Genomic DNA, 26,961 nt, shown 5'->3' on the forward strand with positions numbered 1-26,961 from the left:
ATGGAAAGGGCCTAAGTGTAATTTATTTTGGGTCACAGAGTCTAATGTACTCCTTGTACAGGCTAGGATGGATGAATAAAGGTTTGATAAAATATTTTTTTTTTTATAATAACTTTTATTAAGCTTCAAGTGAACGTTTACAAATCCAATCAGTCTGTCACATATAAGTTTACATACATCTCACTCCCTACTCCCACTTACTCTCCCCGTCTTGAGTCAGCCCTTTCAGTCTCTCGTTTCTTGACAATTTTGCCGGCTTCCCTCTCTCTCTATCCTCCCATCCCCCCTCCAGGCAAGAGTTGCCAACACAATCTCAAGTGTCCACCTGATATAATTAGCTCACTCTTCATCAGCATCTCTCTCCCACCCGCTGACCAGTCCCTTTCATTTCTGATGAGTTGTCTTCAGGGATGGTTCCTGTCCTGTGTCAACTGAAGGTCTGGGGAGCATGGCCGCCGGGATTCCTCCAGTCTCAGTCAGACCATTAAGTTTGGTCTTCTTATGAGAATCTGGGGTCTGCATCCCACTGATCTCCTGCTCCCTCAGGGGTCCTCTGCTGAGCTCCCTGTCAGGGCAGTCATCGATTGTGGCCGGGCACCAACTAGTTCTTCTGGTCTCAGGATGATGTAGGTCTCTGGTTCATGTGGCCCTTTCTGTCTCTTGGGCTCTTAGTTGTCATGTGGGCTTGGTGTTCTTCATTTTCCTTTGCTCCAGGTGGGTTGAGACCAATTGCTGCATCTTAGATGGCTGCTTGTTAGCATTTAAGACCCCAGACGCCACATTTCAAAGTGGGATGCAGAATGATTTCATAATAGAATTATTTTGCCAATTGACATAGAAGTCCCCGCAAACCATGTTCCCCAGACCCCCGCGCTTGCTCCGCTGACGTTTGAAGCATTCATTTTATCCCGGAAACTTCTTTGCTTTTGGTCCAGTCCAATTGAGCTGACCTTCCATGTATTGAGTGTTGTCTTTCCCTTCACCTAAAGCAGTTCTTATCTACTGATTAATCAATAAAAAACCCTCTCCCACCCTCCCTCCCTCCCCCCCTCGTAACCACAAAAGTATGTGTTCTTCTCAGGTTTACTATTTCTCAAGATCTTATAATAGTGGTCTTATACAATATTTGTCCTTTTGCCTCTGACTCATTTCGCTCAGCATAATGCCTTCCAGGTTCCTCCATGTTATGAAATGTTTCAGAGATTCGTCACTGTTCTTTATCGATGCGTAGTATTCCATTGTGTGAATATACCACAATTTATTTACCCATTCATCCGTTGATGGACACCTTGGTTGCTTCCAACTTTTTGCTATTGTAAACAGAGCTGCAATAAACATGAATGTGCATATATCTGTTTGTATGAAGGCTCTTGTATCTCTAGGGTATATTCCTAGGAGTGGGATTTCTGGGTTGTATGGTAGTTCTATTTCTAACTGTTTAAGATAACGCCAGATAGATTTCCAAAGTGGTTGTACCATTTTACATTCCCACCAGCAGTGTATGAGAGTTCCAATCTCTCCGCAGCCTCTCCAACATTTATTATTTTGTGTTTTTTGGATTAATGCCAGCCTTGCTGGTGTGAGATGGAATCTCTTCGTAGTTTTAATTTGCATTTCTCTAATGGCTAATGATCGAGAGCATTTTCTCATGTATCTGTTGGCTGCCTGAATATCTTCTTTAGAGAAATGTGTGTTCATATCCTTTGCCCACTTCTTGATTGGGTTGTTTGTCTTTTTCTGGTTGAGTTTTGACAGAATCATGTAGATTTTAGAGATCAGGCGCTGGTCGGAGATGTCATAGCTGAAAATTCTTTCCCAATCTGTAGGTGGTCTTTTTACTCTTTTGGTGAAGTCTTTAGATGAGCATAGGTGTTTGATTTTTAGGAGCTCCCAGTTATCGGGTTTCTCTTCATCATTTTTGGTAATGTTTTGTATTCTGTTTATACCTTGTATTAGGGCTCCTAGGGTTGTCCCAATTTTTTCTTCCATGATCTTTATCGTTTTAGTCTTTATGTTTAGGTCTTTGATCCACTTGGAGTTAGTTTTTGTGCATGGTGTGAGGTATGGGTCCTGTTTCATTTTTTTGCAAATGGATATCCAGTTATGCCAGCACCATTTGTTAAAAAGGCTATCTTTTCCCCAGTTAATTGACACTGGTCCTTTGTCAAATATCAGCTGCTCATACGTGGATGGATCTATGTCTGGGTTCTCAATTCTGTTCCATTGGTCTATGTGTCTGTTGTTGTACCAATACCAGGCTGTTTTGACTACTGTGGCTGTATAATAGGTTCTGAAGTCAGGTAAGGTGAGGCCTCCCACTTTCTTCTTCTTTTTCAGTAGTGCTTTGCTTATCCGGGGCTTCTTTCCGTTCCATATGAAATTGGTGATTTGTTTCTCTATCCCCTTAAAATATGACATTGGAATTTGGATCGGAAGTGCGTTAAATGTATAGATGGCTTTTGGTAGAATAGACATTTTTACTATGTTAAGTCTTCCTATCCATGAGCAAGGTATGTTTTTCCACTTAAGTATGTCCTTTTGAATTTCTTGTAGTAGAGCTTTGTAGTTTTCTTTGTATAGGTCTTTTACATCCTTGGTAAGATTTATTCCTAAGTATCTTATCTTCTTGGGGGCTATTGTGAATGGTATTGATTTGGTAATTTCCTCTTCGGTGTTCTTTTTGTTGATGTAGAGGAATCCAAGTGATTTTTGTATGTTTATTTTATAACCTGAGACTCTGCCAAACTCTTCTATTAGTTTCAGTAGTTTTCTCGAGGATTCCTTAGGGTTTTCTGTGTATATAATCATGTCATCTGCAAATAGTGATAACTTTACTTCTTCCTTGCCAATCCGGATACCTTTTATTTCTTTGTCTAGCCTGATTGCCCTGGCTAAGACTTCCAACACGATGTTGAATAAGAGCGGTGATAAAGGGCATCCTTGTCTGGTTCCCGTTCTCAAGGGAAATGCTTTCAGGTTCTCTCCATTTAGAGTGATATTGGCTGTTGGCTTTGCATAGATGCCCTTTATTATGTTGAGGAATTTTCCTTCAATTCCTATTTTGGTAAGAGTTTTTATCATGAATGGGTGTTGGACTTTGTCAAATGCCTTTTCTGCATCAATTGATAAGATCATGTGGTTTTTGTCTTTTGATTTATTTATGTGATGGATTACATTAATGGTTTTTCTGATATTAAACCAGCCTTGCATACCTGGTATAAATCCCACTTGATCAGGGTGAATTATTTTTTTGATGTGTCGTTGGATTCTATTGGCTAGAATTTTGTTGAGGATTTTTGCATCAATGTTCATGAGGGATATAGGTCTATAATTTTCTTTTTTTGTAATGTCTTTACCTGGTTTTGGTATCAGGGAGATGGTGGCTTCATAGAATGAGTTGGGTAGTATTCCGTCATTTTCTATGCTTTGGAATACCTGTAGTAGTAGTGGTGTTAACTCTTCTCTGAAAATTTGGTAGAACTCTGCAGTGAAGCCGTCCGGGCCAGGACTTTTTTTTGTTGGGAGTTTTTTGATTACCGTTTCAATCTCTTTTTTTGTTATGGGTCTATTTAGTTGTTCTACTTCTGAATGTGTTAGTTTAGGTAGGTAGTGTTTTTCCAGGAATTCATCCATTTCTTCTAGGTTTTCAAATTTGTTAGAGTACAATTTTTCATAATAATCTGAAATGATTCTTTTAATTTCATTTGGTTCTGTTGTGATGTGGTCCTTCTCATTTCTTATTCGGGTTATTTGTTTCCTTTCCTGTATTTCTTTAGCCAGTCTAGCCAATGGTTTATCAATTTTGTTAATTTTTTCAAAGAACCAGCTTTTGGCTTTGTTAATTCTTTCGATTGTTTTTCTGTTCTCTAATTCATTTAGTTCAGCTCTAATTTTTATTATTTGTTTTCTTCTGGTGCCTGATGGATTCTTTTGTTGCTCACTTTCTATTTGTTCAAGTTGTAGGGACAGTTCTCTGATTTTGGCTCTTTCTTCTTTTTGTATGTGTGCATTTATTGATATAAATTGGCCTCTGAGCACTGCTTTTGCTGTGTCCCAGAGGTTTTGATAGGAAGTATTTTCGTTCTCGTTGCTTTCTATGAATTTCCTTATTCCCTCCTTGATGTCTTCTATAACCCAGTCTTTTTTCAGGAGGGTATTGTTCATTTTCCAAGTATTTGATTTCTTTTCCCTCGTTTTTCTGTTATTGATCTCTAGTTTTATTGCCTTGTGGTCTGAGAAGATGCTTTGTAATATTTCGATGTTTTGGACTCTGCAAAGGTTTGTTTTATGACCTAATATGTGGTCTATTCTAGAGAATGTTCCATGTGCGCTGGAAAAAAAAGTATATTTTGCAGCAGTTGGGTGGAGAGTTCTGTATAAGTCAATGAGGTCAAGTTGGTTGATTGTTGTAATTAGATCTTCCGTGTCTCTGTTGAGCTTCTTACTGGATGTCCTGTCCTTCTCCGAAAGTGGTGTGTTGAAGTCTCCTACTATAATTGTGGAGGTATCTATCTCGCTTTTCAGTTCTGTTAAAATTTGATTTATGTATCTTGCAGCCCTGTCATTGGGTGCGTAAATATTTAATATGGTTATGTCTTCCTGATCAATTGTCCCTTTTATCATTATATAGTGTCCTTCTTTATCCTTTGTGGTGGATTTAAGTCTAAAGTCTATTTTGTCAGAAATTAATATTGCTACTCCTCTTCTTTTTTGCTTATTGTTTGCTTGATATACTTTTTTCCATCCTTTGAGTTTTAGTTTGTTTGTGTCTCTAAGTCTAAGGTGTGTCTCTTGTAGGCAGCATATAGATGGATAGTGTTTCTTTATCCAGTCTGTGACTCTCTGTCTCTTTATTGGTGCATTTAGTCCATTTACATTCAGGGTAATTATAGATAAATAAGTTTTTAGTGCTGTCATTTTGATGCCTTTTTATGTGTGTTGTTGACAATTTCATTTTTCCACATACTTTTTTGTGCTGAGGCGTTTTTCTTAGTAAATTATGAGATCCTCATTTTCATAGTGTTTGACTTTATGTTAGTTGAGTCGTTACGTTTTTGTTGGTTTTTGTCTTGAGTTATAGAGTTGTTATACCTTTTTGTGGTTACCTCATTATATACCCCTATTTTTCTAAGTAAAAACCTAACTTGTATTGTTCTATATCACCTTGTATCACTCTCCATATGGCAGTTCAATGCCTCCTGTAGTTAGTCCCTCTTTTTGATTATTGTGATCTTTTACCTATTGACTTCCATGATTCCCTGTTATGTGTATTTTTTTTTTAATTAATCTTAATTTGTTTGTTTTTGTGATTTCCCTATTTGAGTTGATATCAGGACGTTCTGTTTTGTGACCTTGTGTTGTGCTGATATCTGATATTATTGGTTCTGTGACCAAACAATATCCTTTAGTATTTCTTGTAGCTTTGGTTTGGTTTTTGCAAATTCTCTAAACTTGTGTTTATCTGTAAATATCTTAATTTCGCCTTCATATTTCAGAGAGAGTTTTGCTGGATATATGATCCTTGGTTGGCAGTTTTTCTCCTTCAGTGCTCTGTATATGTCGTCCCATTCCCTTCTTGCCTGCATGGTTTCTGCTGAGTAGTCAGAACATATTCTTATTGATTCTCCCTTGAAGGAAACCTTTCTTTTCTCCCTGGCTGCTTTTAAAATTTTCTGTTTATCTTTGGTTTTGGTGAGTTTGATGATAATATGTCTTGGTGTTTTTCTTTTTGTATCAATCTTAAATGGGGTTCGATGAGCATCTTGGATAGATATCCTTTCGTCTTTCATGATGTCAGGGAAGTTTTCTGTCAGAAGTTCTTCAACTATTTTCTCTGTGTTTTCTGTCCCCCCTCCCTGTTCTGGGACTCCAATTACCCGCAGGTTATCCTTCTTGATAGAGTCCCACATAATTCTTAGGGTTTCTTCATTTTTTTTAATTCTTTTATCTGATTTTTTTTCAGCTATGTTGGTGTTGATTCCCTGGTCCTCCAGATGTCCCACTCTGCATTCTAATTGCTCGAGTCTGCTCCTCTGACTTCCTAGTGTGTTGTCTAATTCTGTTATTTTATTGTTAATCTTTTGGATTTCTACATGTTGTCTCTCTATGGATTCTTGCAACTTATTAATTTTTCCAGTATGTTCTTGAATAATCTTTTTGAGTTCTTCAACAGTTTTATCAGTGTGTTCCTTGGCTTTTTCTGCAGATATCCTAATTTCATTTGTGATATCATTAAGCATTGTGTAAATTAGTTTTTTATATTCTGTATCTGATAATTCCAAAATTGTATCTTCATTTGGGAAAGATTTTGATTCTTTTGTTTGGGGGGTTGGAGAAGCTGTCACGGTCTGCTTCTTTAAGTGGTTTGATACGGATTGTTGTCTCTGAGCCATCACTGGGAAACTAGTTTTTCCAGAAAATCCGCTAAAAAAAAACTGCATTCAGATCCCTATCAGAGTTCTCCCTCTGGCTCAGGCTACTCAGATGTTAATGAAGCCGCCTGGGGAGGGTGGGGGAGGGAACAGAGAGATAGGAGAGTAGCACCTCAGAATATAGCCAGAGTTGCTTGTCTTGCTTGGAATGACTGTTATATCTGAGATTCCCGCGGGCGCGTCGCCTATGTGTGCTGGCTGTGTGGAGATTTCCCCCAGGGGGTCTGGCCCGCTGGAGTCACGGTCAGATCCTCTGCTTCCAGCCCCACGCCCAGCGTCAAGGCTCCCCTACTGGGACGGTGCACTCTCAACTCCAAAATCAGTCGCTGCCTCCCGGGGACTTCTCGTCTCTCCAGCCGCGTGGCCGTGCCGCCCCCGTGAATCAGGTGGGCCCCCTCCCGGGGTTAGTTCAGATGGGTGGAGTAGCTCCCCGTGCTTGTGCCGCTACCGAGTGTCCCGGCTGGAACGCTGTTCTCCCCACTCCAATACCAGTCGCTGCCTCCCGGGGACTTCTCCTACCGGCTGCGTCCCACGCCGCCCGCGCGACCCGGCTGGTCCCCTTCCCGGGGTTAGTTCAGGGGGTGGAGCAACTCTCCGTTTTTATGGCTTACCTGCGTGCAGTCCAAATCCCTGCGGGACGGTTCCCCGGCTCGGATGCTGCTCTTTCTGCTCCAAGATCAGTCACTGCCTCCCGGGGACTTCTCCTACCGGCTGCGTCCCACGCCGCCCGTGGAACCGGCTGGTCCCCCTCCCGGGGTTAGTTCAGGGGGGTGGAGCAGGTCTCTGTGCTTGTGCCGTACCTGACTGGTACTCTGGCTCCAGGCTCTGGAAACTATCGCTGCTTCCCCGTATTAGTTCGTTCTCCGTCTCTAAATCTGTGTTTGTTGTTCAGGGTTCGTAGATTGTTATGTATGTGATCGATTCACTTGTTTTTCCGTGTCTTTGTTGTAAGAGGGATCCGAGGTAACGTCTGCCTAGTCCGCCATCTTGGCTCCTGATAAAATATTTTTAACACTAAAAGTACAATGAAGATAATTTCAATAATGTACTGGCTTAATAAATGAGTGATGAGTCATAAGACAGCTCAGGATGATACAGTATCAAAGAGACTTCATCATAACATCAGTCAAAATGATTGCACAATTATAAATCACCACCAGTAGAGTGCCTACAAACCACTTTTGCTAGATACAGCTTACTGTTAACTTAAAGAACTACACTTGCGACTTGGTACTCAGAAATAATTTGCTTTCGCATTTGCATAGGACTAGAATTTCTCTACTTTGCGAGGTTTTTTCCTTCTTCTTCTTTTTCTACTGATGTTCACTTCCCTAAGAGTTACTGGATAACACATATGGTTAAGCTCTTGGCTACTAACCGAAAAGTTTGTGGTTCAAACCCATCCAGAGGTACCTGGAAAGAAAGGCCTGGTGATCTGCTCCATGAGACCACAGCCCTGAAAACTCTGGAGCACAGTTCTGCTCTGCACGCCTGGGGTTGCCCTGAGTCAGGATTGACTCCACAGAAACTTTTTTTTTTTTAATTATTCTTGAAGGATTTAACCATCATCACCTTTGTTTTCCAGAAGGTCCCTGGGTGATGCAAATGGTTTGGACTTGACTGCTAACCAAAAAATTGTTGGTACAAATCCATTCAATGGCACCAAGGGAGAAAGACCTGGCAATCTGCTTCTTTAAAGATTACAGCCAAGAAAACCCTATGGAGCAGTTTTACTCTATAACACATGGGGTCACCATGAGTCTGAACTGACTCAACAGCAATGGAGTTTTTTGTTTTGTTTTTATTTTTTAGCTATCCAGAGGATCTCTTAATTATGATGCTTTATTTCAGAGATCTCTCATCTAGAACACAAATTACTCCTTTGTTAAATTAGTGAGAAAAGTAGAACATGAAATTCCACATGAATCAGTTTTACAAATCCTCCTTCAATAGTTTTAGAAAATTACTGTGATAGAATTTCTAGGTAGAACAAGGCTGAGAAGAAGGGGAAACAGTCTACTTTGGAGAATATGATTTCTCATACTTATGGCTTACTTTTTATCTTATTTTTTTCCATGCTAATTTCACCATCATTTTTTATAGCTTCTCTTTGAAAATCCACATTGTCCTCACAGGGATGATATTTTCTTCTTCTTAGGATTCCAGGAATAGCAGCCTGGACATCCATTTATATAACTATCCCAAAACTTAATTTTCAACTATTACTGCATCTTTTTCCAATTACATCACCTCTTCCTGATAAACTGGCTTTTCCTCTATTTGCTCATCTTTAGAATTCATTTACTTCTTTAAAAGAAGAAGGAATAATAGATATTTTCTTGTTGATCATATGTCTGCTTGGATTTATTGAAGAATATTCTTAGTATTATCTTGCTGGCATCTTTCTTCAAGAACCATTAGCCCCAGAAATGGCCCCTTCCGATCACCTGGAAAAGAAGTAAGCCATTACTTAGATATGTCAAGATTTGCTTCCTTCCCTGAATCCATCACCATTACTATCCTGCAAAATATTTTTACATTGTAAAAAAACGCATGCCGCTTTTGCTTTTGAAAAATGTAATAGACATACTTTTCCTGTTTCTCCCACTAAGTACAGCTAAGAACACTGGGCATACACACAAAACATAAGGAAACTGTGAAAATTGGAGAAAAGAAAGTAGAGTGGCTGAAAATTTTGGAGCCTGAGGAACAACACAGTAATGAGTCTCCAGAGTTTTCTTTTTGCCTCATGCATACCAGACTGGGCTCTAGAGAAGCCAGAAACCCTGAAACACTCCCAGACAAAAAGACCCAAAGAGGAGACTTCTATCTTTAGCCTAAGGGCCAATAAAGTGTTGCTTAGACAGAACAATTTTAGATAATTACTGCTCTTCTTCAGCCAAATGACACAGAAAAAACTGTGGGCCCTGTCTTGGCAGGGAAGTACCAATGGAGAAATTAGATTCTAACTTTTCCAGGCTGTAGCAAGGCAGCCAAAACTCCCTGCCAGGTTGTGTCACAAAGGACCAAGTTGGGAGCTATGACTTTCATCCCCATCAGGTAGTAAGAAGATGCCCTCCTCCCACATTAGGGCAGTGTCAGAGGTTGCCTACTGGAGAGTGAGAAATTTCACTATCACTTAGAAATAGAAGGCAATAGCCCCTATAGTTTTAGTGGAGGCCACACGGGGAGCTATGCCTGACCACCGTGAAGTCAGATAGTATGAGTGGAGAACTGAGGGTTGGGGGAATCCTGGACTCCCAGCCTCACCCAGCAGTAACAAGGAGTCCCTGTCCTATGCACCCCTGGCCCCAACACACACACACACACACACTTAAAAAGAATGAGTTGGAAACCTGGACTCCTACGTCCTCCTGGCAGCAACAAGGCAGTGCTCTTTGATCATCCCCTGTTAGAAGAGTTTCAGGTTAAGCCTGTTGAAATGCAAGGTTCAAATAAGATGCAAAGTCTCATAACATAATACTCCAAATGTCCAGATTTCAATGAAATCACATCATGAACAAGAAAAAAATTCAACTTGAATAAGAAAAACAATCAACAGACAGGAACACTGAGATGACACAGATCCTAGAATTATCTGATAAGGATTTTAAAGAAGTCATCATAAAAATATTTCAATGAGAAATTATCAACACACTCCAAAGAAAAGAAAATAATAGGAAGTCTCAGCAAGAAAATTGTAGCTATGAGGAAGAACCAAGTGGATATTTTAGAACTAACAAATTCATTAATCCAAATAGAAAACCAAATAAATGGGCTCAGCAGTACAATGGAGGAATCAGAGGAGGAAAAAAAAAAAAAAAAAATCAATGAACTTGAAGATAGAATAGAAATTATCCAATCTAAACAAGAGAGAGAAAATAGACTGGAAAAAGAAAATGAACAGAGTCTCAGGGGCCTGTGAGACTTTAATAAAACCTCTAACTTTTGTGTCGTCAGAATCCTGGAAGAAGAGAAGAAAAAAGAAAGAGCTGAAAAAGAACTTGAATAAATAAAGCTGAAAACTACCCAAATTTGACAAAAGATATAAACCTACAGATTCAAGAAGCTGAGCAAACTTCATAAAAAATTTCATGCCAAGACACATCACAGTAAAACTTCTAGGGAAACGAAATCAAAGAACAATCTCAAAAGCAGCAAGGGGGAAATGACACTTTAACTGCAGAAGAAAAACAATCTGAATGAAAGTGAATTTCTCTGCAGAAACCATTGAGGTCAGAAGGAAAACGCACATTTTTTCAAGTGCTGAAAGAAAAGAACTGTCAACACAGCATTCTATATTCAGCAAAAATACACATTAGAAATAAACAGGAAATCAAGTTATCTCAGATGTTGAAATTACGATAATATGTCACTAGCAGACCTACCCTAAAAGAAAGACTAAGGCAAAATCTCTAAGCAGAAAAAAAGCAGAAAGGAAATGATAAAAGACAGGATCATGCAACACCAGGAAGTTTGGAAGAACAATGGATAATGTAAAAATATGGGTGAAAATAACAGACATTCATTCTCCTCTTGCTATTTCAAAATCACATTAGACATATGAAGCAAAAATTATAGCACTGCCTGATGTCATTCTCAATGAATGTAGAGGAAAGTATTTAAGGTAATTATATGATAAGTGAAAGATAACAAAGGGCAGTAAAGGGAAGTAAGGTTTTTACACATTATTTAAACTGGTATAATGTTGCTACCAGTAGATAGGTTATCCATGTATAATACAACACCTAGCACAACTACAAGCAATACAAGGAGCTAAACTAAAAACTACAATTGATAAATCAATATAGAATTCTAATAAATGTTCAAGTAACCCACAAGAAGGCAAGGGAAAAAATAGAGAAGCAAAAAAAAAAAAGAGAGAGAATAAAAACAACAAAAAGTAAATAAAGTCTCAGACTTGAAGCCTCACACATCAATAATTACATTAAATTCAAATGATCTAATACACAAATTAAAAGAGATTGACAGGAGACGATGTCAGTGAAAATGGTCTTTTCCACAAAAGCAATGAGAACACTGGCAAAAAAAAATGGTCAGAATCAACTTTTTCAAAACTCTGGAAATTAACCAAAGTTTTGCACTAGCCAGTAGGTGTTAATTCAATAATAATAATAAAAAAAAACTTCATAATAACAGTGAGCTTTGTGGTACTTTAACTTACCATTTTCCCATTCCTTCCTTCTAAGCCCCATACCAAAAAACCCACTGCCGGCAAGGCAATTCTGACTCATAGCAACCCTATAGGACAGAGTAGATCTGCCCCATTGGGTTTTCAAAGGAGCACCTGGTGGATTTGAACTGCCAGCCTCTTGGTTAGCAGCTGTAGCACTTAACCACTACGCCACTAGGGTTTTCTATAGTAGTCTTGAAAACCATTAGCCTGATAGTCACTGGTACATTCCAAGAGGGTAAAACTAGTTTATATTCAAAAGACAATCAATGCAATCTACTATATTAACAGGCTAAAGATGAAAAAATTACATGGTCATGTCAACTGATGCCAAAAACATTTGATAAAATTTAAAACCCATTCATGATTAAAACACTTAGAAGACTAGAAAAGGAGGGGAATTTCCTCAACCTGATAAAGAACATCTAAAAAAATAAAAGAAACCTAGAGCTAACATCATAATTATGAAAGGCTAAATACTTTCCCCTTAAGATCAGGAACCAGGCAAGTTTGTCTCTTCTCTCCACTGCCATTCTGCGTAGTTTTGGAAGTTCTACCTAATGTGGTAAGGCAAGAAAAAGAAACAAAAGGCATATGAATTAAAAAAAAAAGAAAAGGAAGAACTTGAACTGTGTTTGCAGCTGACATGACTGCCTATGTAGAAAATCCCAAGGAATAAAAAAAAAAGGACCTAATTTGTGACTTGAGCAGAGATTCAAATCAACATATAAAAATCAATTACACTTTTATGTACTTTCAAGGAACACATGAAACCAAAATTAAAAATACAATTTACTATAACTCAAAACCAAAAAGAAATGCTTAGGAATAAACCTAACAAACCTGTATAGACTTTATGCTACAAACTGTAAAACACTGATAAAATAAATTAAAAAAAAAAAAAGAACTAAATACATTGAGAGACATACTATGCTTATGAATTGGAAGACTTTACATAGTAAAATATCGATTCTCCCCAAAATGATATACAAATTTATTGCAATTCTTATGAAAATCCCATCTAGCTATTTGTAGACATAGATAAAAGTATTCAATAATTTATACGATTAGGCAAAGGAACAAGGATATCTAAAACAATTTTGAAAAAGAGAAATGAAGTTGGAGTAACCAGTCCATGTGATTTCAAGACTTATTATATAGCTAGAGTAATCATGACTGCTTGATATTGGCAGGGAAATGGGCACCTAGATCAATGAAATAGAGAACCTAGAAATAGACCCACACAAATAAGTCTAACTGATTTTTTACAACTGTGCCAAAGCAATTCAATGCAGCAAGAATAGCCTTTTCAACAGATGGTACTGTGGACAGCCATTGGCAAAAAGAAGAAAACAGGAAGGTGGAAGAGGAGGAGGACAAAGAGGAAGAGGAAGAAAAAGAACAACAACAGCGCTGACCTAAATATCACACTTCATAGAAAAATTAAGTCAAACTCTTTCACACACTTAAATATAAAATGTGAACCTTTTAGGGAAAAAAAAAATATGAAAATCTTTAAGATCTAGAGCTGGGCACAGATTCTTAGACTTGACTCTAAAAACAGGATCCATAAATGAAAAATTGGACGTCATCAAAATTAAAAACTACTTTGTAAAAGACCTTGTTAAAAAGATGAAAAAGACAAGATACAAACTGGGAAAAATATTTGCAAACCACTAACAAACAAAGGACTATTATCAGAATATATTAGAAAAGAAAATCCTCAAAAGTCATCAGTAACAATTGAGTTAAAAAATAGGTGAACAACATGAATAGAAATTTCAAGAAAGAGAATCTGAAAAGATTCAACGTCACTAGCTATTAGGGAGATGCGAATTAAGATAACAATGAGCTATCATTGCATACCTATAAAAAATGTCTAAAATAGAAAATAGTGACAAATGCTATCGAGAATACAGAAAAACTGGGTCTCTTAACATTGTAGAAGGGAATATGATATTATACAACCATTCTGGAAAATAGTTTGGCAGTTTCCTTAAATATTAAACCTACATTTATCATATGATCTAGTAATAACATTTATAGGCATTTATCCCAGAAAAAATAAAAAGATATATCCATACAAAAATTGCACATGATTGTTCCTAGTATCTTTATCTGCAATTGTCAAAAACTGAAAACAACCCTCATGACCTACAATAAGTGAATGAGTAAACAACCAGAGACATATATACCTCATGGGATGCAATAAAAAAGGAATAAACTACTCATACATACAATGACTTGGAAAATCTCAAGGATATGATGAGTGGGGAAAAAAAGCCAGTCTTGGAAGGGGGCCTAATTTATGGTAGGAAAGGGAGTAACCACAAAAGAGTAGCACAAGGGAGATCTTTGTGGTGATAGAACAATTCCATATCTTGATTGCAATGGTGGTTACGTGTTACATGAGTCCACACGTGATAAAATGCCATAGATCTATACATATACATTGTACCATTGTCAGTTATCTGGTTTTGATATTGGACTACGTGTGCAGGATGTAACCACTTAGGGAAACTGGGTGAAAGGTACCCAGGAGTTCTCTGTACTACCTTTGAAACGTCCGTGAATCTATAATTATTTCAAAACAGAAAGTTTTTAAAAAATGCAGTCCTGTGTTTCTTGACTATAGTGGCAATTACATGAATGTACATGTGATAAAGTTTCACAGAACTAAATACACACAAACACAAGTCCATGTAAAACTGATGAAATTGGAGTAAGGTTCAAATTGTACCGCTACCAGTTTTGTTTGAGACATTGTTCTATAAATTATACAAAGTGTTACCATTGAGGGACTCTAGAGGATGGTATGAGGTATCTCTCTGTACTATTTATTGCAACTGCAAGTGAATCTATGATTGTCTCAAAAATTTTAATTAAAAAATGGGTTCCATCAACAACCACCTCCTTTGCCATGAGACCAGAAGAACTGGATAGTGCCTGGCTACCAGTAATGACTGTTATCATCAAAGCCTCTGTAGAAGAATCCTGATCAAAAGGGGGACATGCAGAATAGAATTCCAAACCCTCAGGAAATTCAGACTTTCTGGAGGCATTGAGACTGGATGAACCTCTGAAACTATTGTCCTGAGATCGTCTTTAAACCTTAAACCAAAAATATACTCTGAAGTCTTCTTTAAACCAAACAACAATTTAGCTTAACCAATAAAGAATGTCAACCTTGATCGTTATACTTTTTTAAAGAACTATCTATATGGGGTCTGGAAACCCTGGTGGCATAGTGGCTAAGTGCTATGACTGTAACCAAAGAGTTGGCAGTTTGAATCCACCAGGCGCTCCTTGGAAACTCTATGGGGCAGTTCTACTTTGTCCTTTAGGGTAGCTATGGGTTGGAATTGACTCAACAACAAAGGGTTTGGCTTTTTGGTATATGGGGTCAAATTGACAACAACAAATGAAAAGATTAGATAGGAAACTTAGGTGGCAGTAAGTTTATGTCAATGTGGGAGGAATAATTTGGAAAAGGATGAGAATCGTTGCACAACTTAAAGAATGTAATCAATGTCACTGTACAAATTGTTGAAGTTTCTTAGTCATCTAGTGCTGCTATAACAGAAATCTCACAAGTGGATGGCTTTAACAAAGAGAAACTTATTCCCTCACAGTCTAAGAGGCTAGAAGCCTGAATTCAGGGTGCCAGCTCCCGAGGAATGCTTTCTCTTTCTGTCAGTTTTGGGGGAAGGACCTTGTCATCAATCTTCCCCAGTTGAGAAGCTTCTCATTGCAGGAACCCTGGGTCCAAAGGACACGCTATTCTCCTGGCTCTTGTTTCTTGATGGTATGAGGTCCCCCGTCTCTCTGTTCACTTCTCTCTTTTATGTCTCAAAATAGATTGGCTTAAGACACAATCTAACCATTAACATAACTGCCACTAATGCCATCATAGAGACAGGATTTACAACACATAGGAATATCACATCGGATGACAAAGTGGTAGACAATCACACACAATACTGGGAATTATGGGCTAGCCAAATTGACACACATATTTTTGGGGACACAATTCAACCCATGACAAAGAGGTATATGTTTTCCTGTGAATGTTTTCAACAACAATTTTAAAAATGCATTCCTAAAACGAAAACTGCTAAGACAATTCTCCCTGACTGAAAAAACAAAAACAGATACATACAAAAGACAGAAATGTTAGATTGAAAGCACTGTTTAGCTTTTACGGCTTTTATATAGTAACCAGTGTGCTGGGATAGACAAAAAATTAAAAATAAAAGCATCGTCTAGGAAGGGCTTCTAGTAACTCAGGGAAGATCTCAGAAGGTGGTCGCACCTTGACTTGCTTATCAGAGTCCACAGGAAGTATAGAATCTTGATTTTAATCCAAGCACCCAGAACTGATCCATGTCTGCATACTGACTTACATTAACCCATTGCTCAAGAGAATAATATTTACATGAGCAGGAGTAAGTATACATGATCTTTCTTTGTTGATTTCTCCTCTGCTCAATCCCCCTTCCTTTTCCTTGATACTCCTCTTCCAAGGTACCCAAGCTAGTATTCCATCCTTCTCTGGGAAACTTATTTCCCCAGTTCCTGCTTGAGTTCTGCAAGATAAATGCTTGCAGCTGAAAATTAATGAAGCCTACCTGTCATCTATAAAGAGGACAACTGCACAGTCCTATAAACCAAAAAACCAAACCCACTGCTGTCAAGTCTCAGAGAGACCCTATAGGTCAGAGTTGAACTGCATTATAGTTTCCAAGGAGTGCCTGGTAGATTTGAACTGCTGACCTTTTGGTTAGCAAAATGTAGCTCTTAGCCACTACACCACCAGGGTTTCCGAACAGTTCTATGAGGGAACAAAAATGGGCACTCTGGTATTAGTTTAAATTGAACTAAAAGTTCAGTTATAACTAAACTATAAACTTAAAGTTTGCTACTTATTTCTTTATTAGGAAATAAGCACACCTCAGCCAACTGAGCATAAATTTTTCATGAAAACCATACATTCAAGTCTCATAGGATATTTCTCCCATTAATTTGACTTTGACCTTTGTAAAAGAGCAATTTCTTCATTATTCTCATCTATGTCCTAGAATTGGCCTATGCAATGAAGACCACTACACTATATAAATGGCTGACTCTTTGCCATCTAGTGTGAGACCAATAGATGCTTTTTTTCTAATTTCTTAGAAAGTGGAAGAGGAAAAGTAGAAGGAGAATATGGTCTGTTATATGAACTTCAGACATCCGTTATTCCTTCATTGCTTTATTCCTCCACACCTTAAATAAGGATTTCTTTTACGCACTTTTCACTATTGTAATTAGTTAGTTAGGCATGAAATAATTCTTTTAATTAAATCATGCTGAGTTCCATGCTGGACTCTAAGATGCTTGAGGGCAGGAGTCTCATCCATCTTTCTCACCAGTCTCTTCCCAATACCTATCGCAGGCACATAGTAAAAACTCAATTGATATTTGTTGAAGGGACAGATGGATAGAAAGAAGGATAAATGCATGCTCCTCAAATTTATCACATTTTCTCTCTTTGTCAGATTTAATTTATAATGACTTCTCATTCTAGAATGCTCTCTGCTGTTCCCTCTCCAGCTATGTTATCCCAACTCATCTGTTCCCAACAGTTTCCTAGCTAATGCCTATGCATCCTTTATGTCTCTGTTTGGCTTCTTCCACCGAGAAAACTGTCCTCTCTGATGCCTCAGACTCTGAGCTGGGTACCTCCTCCTACGTGATCCTATGAAACACTGCTCTAACAGCCTGTTTGCTTTTCTAAATTGTTAGCTTTGTGAGGCCACAGACAGTGACTGACATCTAACAGTCGCTCAATAAATGAAAAACCAAATGAAATAATGGGACATTTCTCTACCACTTACTGGGTATATTCCCTTGGACAAATGGCATAAGATCTCTGTGCCAGTGCCCTTATATGTAAAATGAGGTACTTGTGAAGATTAAATGTGATACCATAATGTACCTAAGAGAGTGCAGGGCACATCTATCTATCTATGAATAAGGAAGACCAAAGAAGAATTAACATCTTTGAATTATGGTGTTGTCAAAGAACATTGAATATACCACGAATGTCGCAGTTTGAATCCACCAGCCACTTCTTGGAAACCCAATGGGACAGTTCTACTCTGTCCTGTATGGTCACTATGAGCTGAAATCGACTAGATGGCAATGGGTTTGATTTGGCTTGGTTTTTGTCAAAAGAACAAATCTGTCTTGGAAGAAGTACAGCCAGAATATTTCTTAGAAGTGAGGATGGTGAGACTTCATCTCACATATTTGGACATGTTATCAGGAGCGATCATCCCTGGAGAAGGACATCCATTCTTGGTAAAGTAGAGGATCAGCCAAAAAGAAGACCCTCAACAAGATGAATTGACATGAGCCAACAATGGGCTCAAGCGTCACAATGATTGTGAGGATGGCACAGGACCGGGCAGTGTTTCATTCTGTTGTACGTAGGGTCACTATGAGTTGGAATCGACTCAACCAAAACTAAAAACAACATCTATCTATCTGTCTGTCTGTCTGTCTGCCTGTCTGCCTGCCTGCCTGCCTGCCTGCCTGCCTGTCTGTCTGTCTATCATCTATCCATCCATCCAAAAAAGAAGGGAATCTCTCTTTCTGGCTATCCATCCATCATCCAGATATATATTTAATAAGCATCTTAGGAACAAGAGATGATTAAGATCTAGTAAAGGTTATGAATAATCAGATTCTCTGCTTATAAAAGAGTCTTACAAAAGCTTTTATAAAACCTCAATAACATGCTGACTATAGTACGCTTGTAAAATATAAAAAGAATGTAGGCCAAAAAAAAGTGCCAAAACAATTGTTAACATCCTAATAGATTTCTTTCAAGCCTTTTTCTATGAAAAATTAAAGTTGATAAAAGTATCAAATAAAAAGCAGATCATTAAAAAGCAAGCTCTAAAAAAAGCCTTCAAGTAGATGATTATATTAATCTTAATTAAAATATTTAGTAGGTACAATCTATTTTGGATAGTATTTTTTTGTTGTTGTTATAAAAGTAACCTCACTTACTGTAGGATGTTTGGAAAATATAAAAAAGTAAAAAGAAAAAGAAAAATCCTCCATAATTTCACTTCAACTATTTCTGCATTTTTAATTCAATATTTTTCAGATGTATATTGTAAAAACTGCATTTTCCAAAGTATATGAATACTTAATGTATTTTATAATCTATAGTATAACTATATATATGTTATGTTGTTATTGTTAGGTACCTTGAGTCAGTTCCAACTTATAGCAACCTTATGTACAACAGAACGAAACACTGTCTGGTCCTGTGCTATCCTCACAATTGTTGCTATGCTCAAGCCATTGTTGCAGCCACTGTGTCAATCCATCTCATTGAGGGTCTTCCTATTTTTCAGTGACTTCTACTTTACCAAGCGTGATGTCCTTATCCAGGGACTCATCCTTCCTGATGACATGTCTAAAGTACGTGAGATGTAGTCTTGCCATCTTTGCTTCTAAGGAGCATTCTGGTTGTACTTCTTCCAAAATAGATTTGTTCATTCTTTTGGCAGTCCGTGGTATGTTCAATATTCTTTGCCAATGCCACAATTCAAAGGAGTCAATTATTCTTTGGTCTTCCTTATTCATTGTCCAGCTTTCATGTGCATATGAGACGACTGAAAACACCATGGCTTGTGAGAGGCGCACCTTAGTCTTCAAGGTGACGTTTTTTGCTTTTCAACACTTTAAAGAGGTCTTTTGCAGTAGGTTTGCCCAATGCAATGTGTCTTTTGATTTCTTGACTGCTGCTTCCCTGAGTATTGATTGTGGATCCAAGTAAAATGAAATCCTTGACAACTTCAATCTTTTTTGCCGTTTATCATGATGTTGCTTATTGGTCCAGTTGTGAGGATTTTTGTTTTCTTTATGTTGAGGTGTAATCCATACTGATGGCTGCTATACTATACATAAACATTATAAACATTTTTCCAGCTATTAAACATTTTCTGAAACCATTTCATTTAAGGAATAATCCATTGCTTTAACATGCCAAAATTAACCATTCCCATATTGATGGATATTTGGGTATGTTTACTTTTTCACTATTATGAAGTTACAGTAATTATCTTTGATATAGACTTTTTTTCTGTGTTTCTGATTTTTCTGCCTTGGAAGAGACTCATAGAAGTTGAATTATGGGTCAAAGAACATGAACTATTTAAAGGTTTTTAATTTTAAGATCATTGTCAAAAAGGTTTTATAGAACTACATAGTCTTTTATTATCAATGTTGAATAATTGTAAAAATTTTTGGTCAGTCATAATTTTTCTGGGACTAGCGTATTTATGGTCTTATCGTGTTTCATTTTGAGAGTCTTCATATGTCTTATTGAATTACAAGTAAGCTTTAGATATTTAAGATATCTCATTGGCTCTTATATTTGTTGTTTTTTTTTTATCAATTTATGATTTTCCTTTATAATTTTGTTTGCTATTTTATGCATGCTTTCTATTACTTTGGCTAAAAAAAATAACATACGACTTGACTACATATTTCAATAACATAGAAATATACCAAGTAGAAGATATTCCTATACTTTCATCCCATGGTTCTCAGAGCTGACCACTGTTAACAATTTGGTATATATCCTCAGCAATTTTATATGGGATTTTGCTCTTCAGGTTATTTTATACCTGATTCTTACTTAACACTATAAATACAGGGAGGAAGGCAATGAAACATACTGTGAAACATTTTGGGGAAAATTATATTTATAAACTTTTCTGTGTTAATCGTAAAAGTATGTACTCTCTAGCTATGTTAGGGAGCAATGAATACAGGCTTTGAGTTCGTTCACTGCACTCTGTCTCAGGGCCTTTCTTGGCAAAAACATTATTATTCAGTTGAGTTCTTTCTGATAGGAGATTATGTTTTGAGCACATGGAACAGGAGAGAGATTAAGCCACTAAGATTATTTTTTTTCCTCATTCAAAATATGAGTATTATCTTAAGGAATTTTTCCTCCCGAAAACAACAAAATCCAAGGTAAATTTTTATTAAGTAAGGCATGATCTTGATCTAAACATCTTTTATATCAATGTATGTTGGATATACAGCTATATAATTTTATTAGCCACATAATGTGAAAAAACTTTTAAAATATTGTCTGTTTTTATGATTATATATTGCCTAACTCCTTCCTCATTCTTGATGTTCTATTTTTATATTTCCTCCTTTGTTTTTTTTTTTCTTTTTCCCCTCTTGGTCATATATGATAAAAAGATTTATTTATTTCATTGTCCATTCTAAAGAATCAGAATTTTTCTTACTTAAAAAGAAAGACCAGACTTGCTGGCCTGACAGAGACTGGAGAAACCCAGAGACTATGGCCCCGGAAACACTTTCAGCTCAATAATGAGGCCACTCCCGAGGTTCACCATTCAGCCAAAGATTGAACAGACCCTTGGAACAAAACAAGACTAAAGGGGTGCACCAGCCCTGGGGCAGGGACTGGAATATAGGAGGGAACAGGAAAGCTGATAATAGGGAATCCAGGGTTGAGAAGGGAGAATGTTGACGTGTTGTGGGGTTGTTAACCAATGTCATACAACAATGTGTGTACAGTTTGATGAGAAACCGTAAACCTTCATTTAAAGTTTAATAAAGAAAAAAAAAAGCGTCAGAATTTTATGAGGTTTTTTTGTTGCGTTTGTGGTGATTTTTGTTATCTAATCCATTGTTTTTGCCTTAGTCATTATTAATTGCTTCTTTCAACTCTTTTGTCTTTGTTTCTAATCTTAGATCTATCTTTTACCTGTTACTCATTGTCATCGATTCGATTCCAACTCATAGAAGCCCTATAGGACACAGTAGAACTGCCGCACAGTTTCCAAGGCTGTAATCTTTCCAGAAACAGACTGCCACACCTTTCTCCTACACAGCGGCTGGTGAGTTCAGCTGCTGATCTTTTGGTGAGCAGCTGAGCATTTAACCATGAACCACCAGGGCCCTTGGATCTAGATTTTAGTTTATTTATTTTAAGTATTTCCTATTCACTAATACAAAATTTAAAACCGTAAAGTCTCCTCTGGTTTATAAATTTGAGAATGTCCTATAGGCTTAGACATATTACATTTCCATTGACATTAATTTCAAAATCTATTCATTTCATCAGTATTTCCACTTTAGCTCAGGCACTCTTTTCGAGAGTGGTTTATTATTATTACTATTATTACTTTTGTTTCCAAGTAATTATATTTGAGCAGTTCTCTTTTATCTACAGCTTGTAGGATATTTTTTACTATTGAATCAATTGAGATTTTGGAAGTTTCCCGTGAAGCTTTGAAAATAATATATATTTCCTAGGTTTGGAGTATAATGTCTATATTAAAATTCCCTTGTCCTCCTCCTCTTTTTTCATTGTGCTTTAGATGATTAGATGAAGGTTGACAGAGAAAATCAGTTTCACAGTAAACAAAACACATACCGTTTTGTGACATTAGCTGCCAAACCCACAACATGTCAACATTCTCCCCTTCTCGCACTTGGTTCCCCATTATCAGCTTTCCTGTCCACTCCTGCCTTCTCATCTTTGCCCCTGGGCTGGTGTGCCCATTTAGTCTCATTTTGTTTTATGGGCCTGTTAATCTTTGGCTGAAGGGTGGACCTCAGGAGTGAATTCAGTACTGAGTTAAAAGGGTGTCTGGGCTATACTCTCGGTGTTTCTCCAGTCTCTGTCAGACCAGGAAGTCTGGTCTTTTTTCATGAGTTAGAATTTTGTTCTACATTTTTCTTCAGCTCTGTCCTGGACCGTCTATTATGATCCCTGTCAGAGCAGTTGGTGGTGGTAGCCAGGCACCATCTGGTTATACCAGACTCAGTCTGGTTGAGACTGTGGTGATTGTGGTCCATTAGTCCTTTGTACTAATCTCTCCTTTGTGCCTTTGGTTTTCTTCATTATCCCTTGCTTCAGACAGGGTGGGACCAGTTGAGTATCTTAGATGGCCACTCACAAGTTTTAAGACCAAGATGCTACTCGCTGAAGTTGCCGTTTGTATTTTTGTCAACTTCATTAAAAATTCTGAAAAACGCATATAAAAATCTCCCACTCTGGCTATTGTTTGGTTGAATTCTTCCTGAATTTCTTAGAAAATTGGTGGGTAGGTAGGTAAGATTGGTAGATGATATCAATAGATATGTTTGTCAATTACTATTCCCTGTGTTTATAGAGAACACACATCTATGCATAACCTAATCCATCACATTTCAGTTTTCTGAAGCACAGCTGTGCTTTGAAGCATCATATTATCCCAGAGGATTTGGGTTCAAATTCTGTGTTTTCTGTTTTCATCATGACTTCAGACAATTTGTATAGACTCTTTGAGCTTAATCACCTCATTTGCAGAATAAGGCAATAATAGTCCTGCTTACATTAATTAAAAAAAAAACAAAAAACAAAAAACATTAATAGGTTGTTATAAAGAGCAAATGCAAATCGGTAAAGTAAGTGGTTTTTAAATAATATTTTTCCAATTTAAAATATTATTATTATTTTGTTATCTTCAGGCTGGTGGTTGATATTTCTCTATGGCTGCAAGTGGATGGCTTAAAAATGTAAAAACTTAAGTTCCAGAAGAATTTTCAAAATATATATTTGGAGGTATGAAGTATCTGCTATGCACCTGGACAAAACTGTTAAGACCATTTTTATATAACTTTTCATTAAAAACTCACATATTATGCATGCTAACTCTTAAAAAAAAAAAAACTCTTAAGCTTCCTTTAAAACTTATTTTATTAATACTTTTACTAAAAGTATTAAGGAATAAGTGATGAAATGCTGCTAAATTTAAGAATAAATTCTGCTGTTTCTCACAGCTAGAGCATTGAATGTGAATCCTCTTCAAAGTTCATTTTATCGCCTAAATTAACTTCAGTGTGTTTGTTTTAGAACATCATGCTCTTATATGTGAGTCAAGGGGCATATGGTCCTTTTATTGGAAAATAAAGAGCAGATGTGTGATTTAGATAAGTACACATAAACATGTGAAGGTCAATGGCAGGTGACTCATTGTTTTCACCATATTGTGGAAGGGATATGAATAATTTCCTTAGAGGAAATTTAATCCTTGATACAGTGACATCAGAGAAACCATTATTTTATTTATTTTACTAGAGAAGCATAAAAAGATCTAACAAAAATACAGGTTTCTTCTTTGAGTTATTAATAATTTTCTGGAAATTCAGATGATGGATTTCAGAAAATGTGCTAAAACTCTAAGTACTTAATACATGTGTGAAAGAGATCCACATTAACTAAAAGCAGGGACTTTTTAAACACACTTTCCCTTTTGTTCCTTTGAAAACGAAACTCATTGTTTACAGGAAGACAGTGGGTAAACTTACTGTGTTCTTGGGAAATCAATCACTCTTTATTGGAGTCCTTGAAAGAGAAACAGAGCATCTGGTTTTTAATAGAGAAAAAATTTAAAAAAACTAATTTAGGAACACCTTTGAAATCTTTCTTTTCAGTATTGTGTCTTTCTTTGATTTTGAACTTCCTTTGAAACAGTTCAAAAGTTTTCTGTTTGGCACAACAAGTCTTAAAACTGAAAAGCTGCTCTCCTTTTGCCTTCAGAGAGCAACACAGTTAAGCTATCCCAAACAGAGGTCAAATCTTTTCTGGCATCATCATATTTATTTTCACAGCTGTTAAAACCCAACCTAGACTTAAACCTATGGACCTAGACTCCAGAAACATCTTCCTATCAGTTCCCCTAGTACCACCTCAAAAACACATCAGACAATAAAATAAAACCAGCAAGAACCACTTTCTTAAATTCCTCTATTCTTTCATCTCTCATTAATTAATTAATTAATTCAACATTTAATCTAATAATTAAATAATTAATTTAACTAACTTCTTAACAATTAACTTGAACCTCAAATATCTGCTAAGACCCCTGCCAGGTGCCTGGGAAATGGAGGTAGTATTATTAAGATTTGTTTGAAAGTCCTGGAGGATCTCAGATCACAGTGGAAGAGAGAGAATTACAAAATGGTGTGATAGGACTAAAATGAATGTATTTCTAGAGACCAGGAGAGCACCATGGAGGGAGCGCCAACTTCTATCTGCTTAGGTCATCATTGTATTCCAGCACCCACCACACTGGCCATTATCTGAGCCACTTGGTGAATATTTGGATGGGTGGATGGATGGATGGATGGATGGGAAGGTCAAGGATGGCTTCTTAGAAAAAAAATCAGCCCAGTTACAGACTGAAAACTAGACTAGATTGCAGGAGATGTTTCCATGTAGAGAGCATGATACAGAGAAATGAAGTAGTATTGGCATGTCCAAGGCATGGATCAGTAGTTTTGTATGCTACAGCAGAATGTTTGTGGGAAAGTGACAGGAAATGAGATTAGGGAGGTTAAAAGAAACTAGAGCATGAAAGGATTTTCATGCATCACTAGGAAGTATGGTCTTAGTGGGTAATTAAAAAAAAACGAAAAACGCTGAAAGGTTATGAGTAGGGTATTGACATCGTTTAATTTGCCAGGTGAGAAAGGATAGAGCTATAGAGAGGCAAAGCTGTCAGAAGTGGCTACAAGAGAGTGGTTGAAATTGCAGACTTTGAAATCCAGGTTGATAAAGGATACATTTTGTCCATTCAGAATTCCCTAGGGCTTCCAGTAATCTTGAGAGTAAGTACAGCATAGTGGCTAAGACCAATCGTGCTGGGGCCAGATTGCATAGGCTTGAATCTTGGCTTTCCCTTACCAGTTGTGTGACCTTGGACTAGTTACTTAACCTCTCTGGGCCTCAGATTCCACATCCAAAAATGGGTACGACAATAATAGTTCTCATATTTCTTTGTTTGTTATGAGTTAGTATGGGAAGTGTTTGGAAAAGTATCGGGCACATAGAACTATATACATGTTTATTAAATCAAAGCCTTATATACTGACTCACAACTATTTTGTCTAAAATTATACATATGTGTCTTAGTTTTTATTTCATTTCATAATTCTACATATATGCTTTCATTTTATATGAATTCAATGTTTTATGTAATTTTTACCCTAAGATAACAGATACCTATTTCTAAAGTAGGTTGTAAGACAAACCAACCAGTAGAATCTTGAAAAAATTGAGATGGTCAAAATAATAATAAACACCTCATTCACACTGAAGGTGTGACGGACTCAGAGACAATTCGTGAGAAAGACTTTGAGGAGAAAGTTGTTGGTGTGTAGTGAGCCATCCCACCACCACCACGAGGAGGAATGAGGGGTGCTGCCTCCTTCACCTCAAGGTTCCATGGTACCACTCAAAGAGCTTGTATCCCTTCAGTTGGGGGATTTTATGAACTTGAGTCTGACTTGAGCCTGAGAACTTCAAAAAGCAGAAGACAAGCTGACCAGTTCTACCAGCAGCAGAAATGAAAGAAGATGCTGCTGCGCTGAACTCCAAGAATGTGGTAGAGCAAAGGAGAGATGACGACTTCCCACAGTCCATCATAGCCCCAGGTAACACAGGGCCAACATGGAGGCATAGTGAGGAGCAAGCCTCTACAGAGGGAACCTGAAAGTTCCTAGGGACTGTGAAGGGAAAGAAAACAATGCGCTAGAGTTTTCCTCGTCTGTATCAAGGAAACTGCCAGTGTAAAGTTTTCCGCAGTGGGGAGCCACAGGCCTTTTCCTCAAGTGAAATAACCCAGAAACCCAGTGCTGTGAAATAGTGGGTTTAAATTTAGGCCGTGTCCGTTTATTAATTGAAGTTAGTTTATAAGAGTAAGAACTTTCCCATTCCTCTTAGATTCTCCTCACTTCCTGTCAAGGGTTGAACTATAACCTCCAAAAAAGATATGTTTAAGTCGTAACTCCTGTAAGTATGAATTGATATGACCAGAAATAAGTTCTATCAGTTAAGTTAACGAAGTCATACCAGAGTAGAGAAGGTCCTAATCTTAACCCCTTCTGAGTGCTGTTTTATGAGAGGAGAGAACAGACACAGAAATAGTCAGGTAAGGGAAAGACACCATTTGAAGACGTATCTACAAGCCAAGGAATACCAGGGATCTCCTGGGTCTAGCAAAAGCTGAAAAAACAAAGAAGGATCTTATTCCACAGCAGAGAGAATATAGCCCTGCCAACACACTGACTAGACTAGGCTCCTAGCTTCCAGGACTGAAACAATAAACCGCTGTTCTTTAAAGCCACCCACTTTGTGTTATTTTGTAACGGTAGCCTTGGGAAACTAAGGCATATCCCATATTCCAACCTCAGAGTGACCAGACACCAGGGTTAGCAAACTGGGGGAACAGAATCAACGCAGGA

This window comes from Elephas maximus, chromosome 14 (genome assembly GCF_024166365.1).
Source record: "Elephas maximus indicus isolate mEleMax1 chromosome 14, mEleMax1 primary haplotype, whole genome shotgun sequence".
NCBI classification, from domain to species: domain Eukaryota; kingdom Metazoa; phylum Chordata; class Mammalia; order Proboscidea; family Elephantidae; genus Elephas; species Elephas maximus.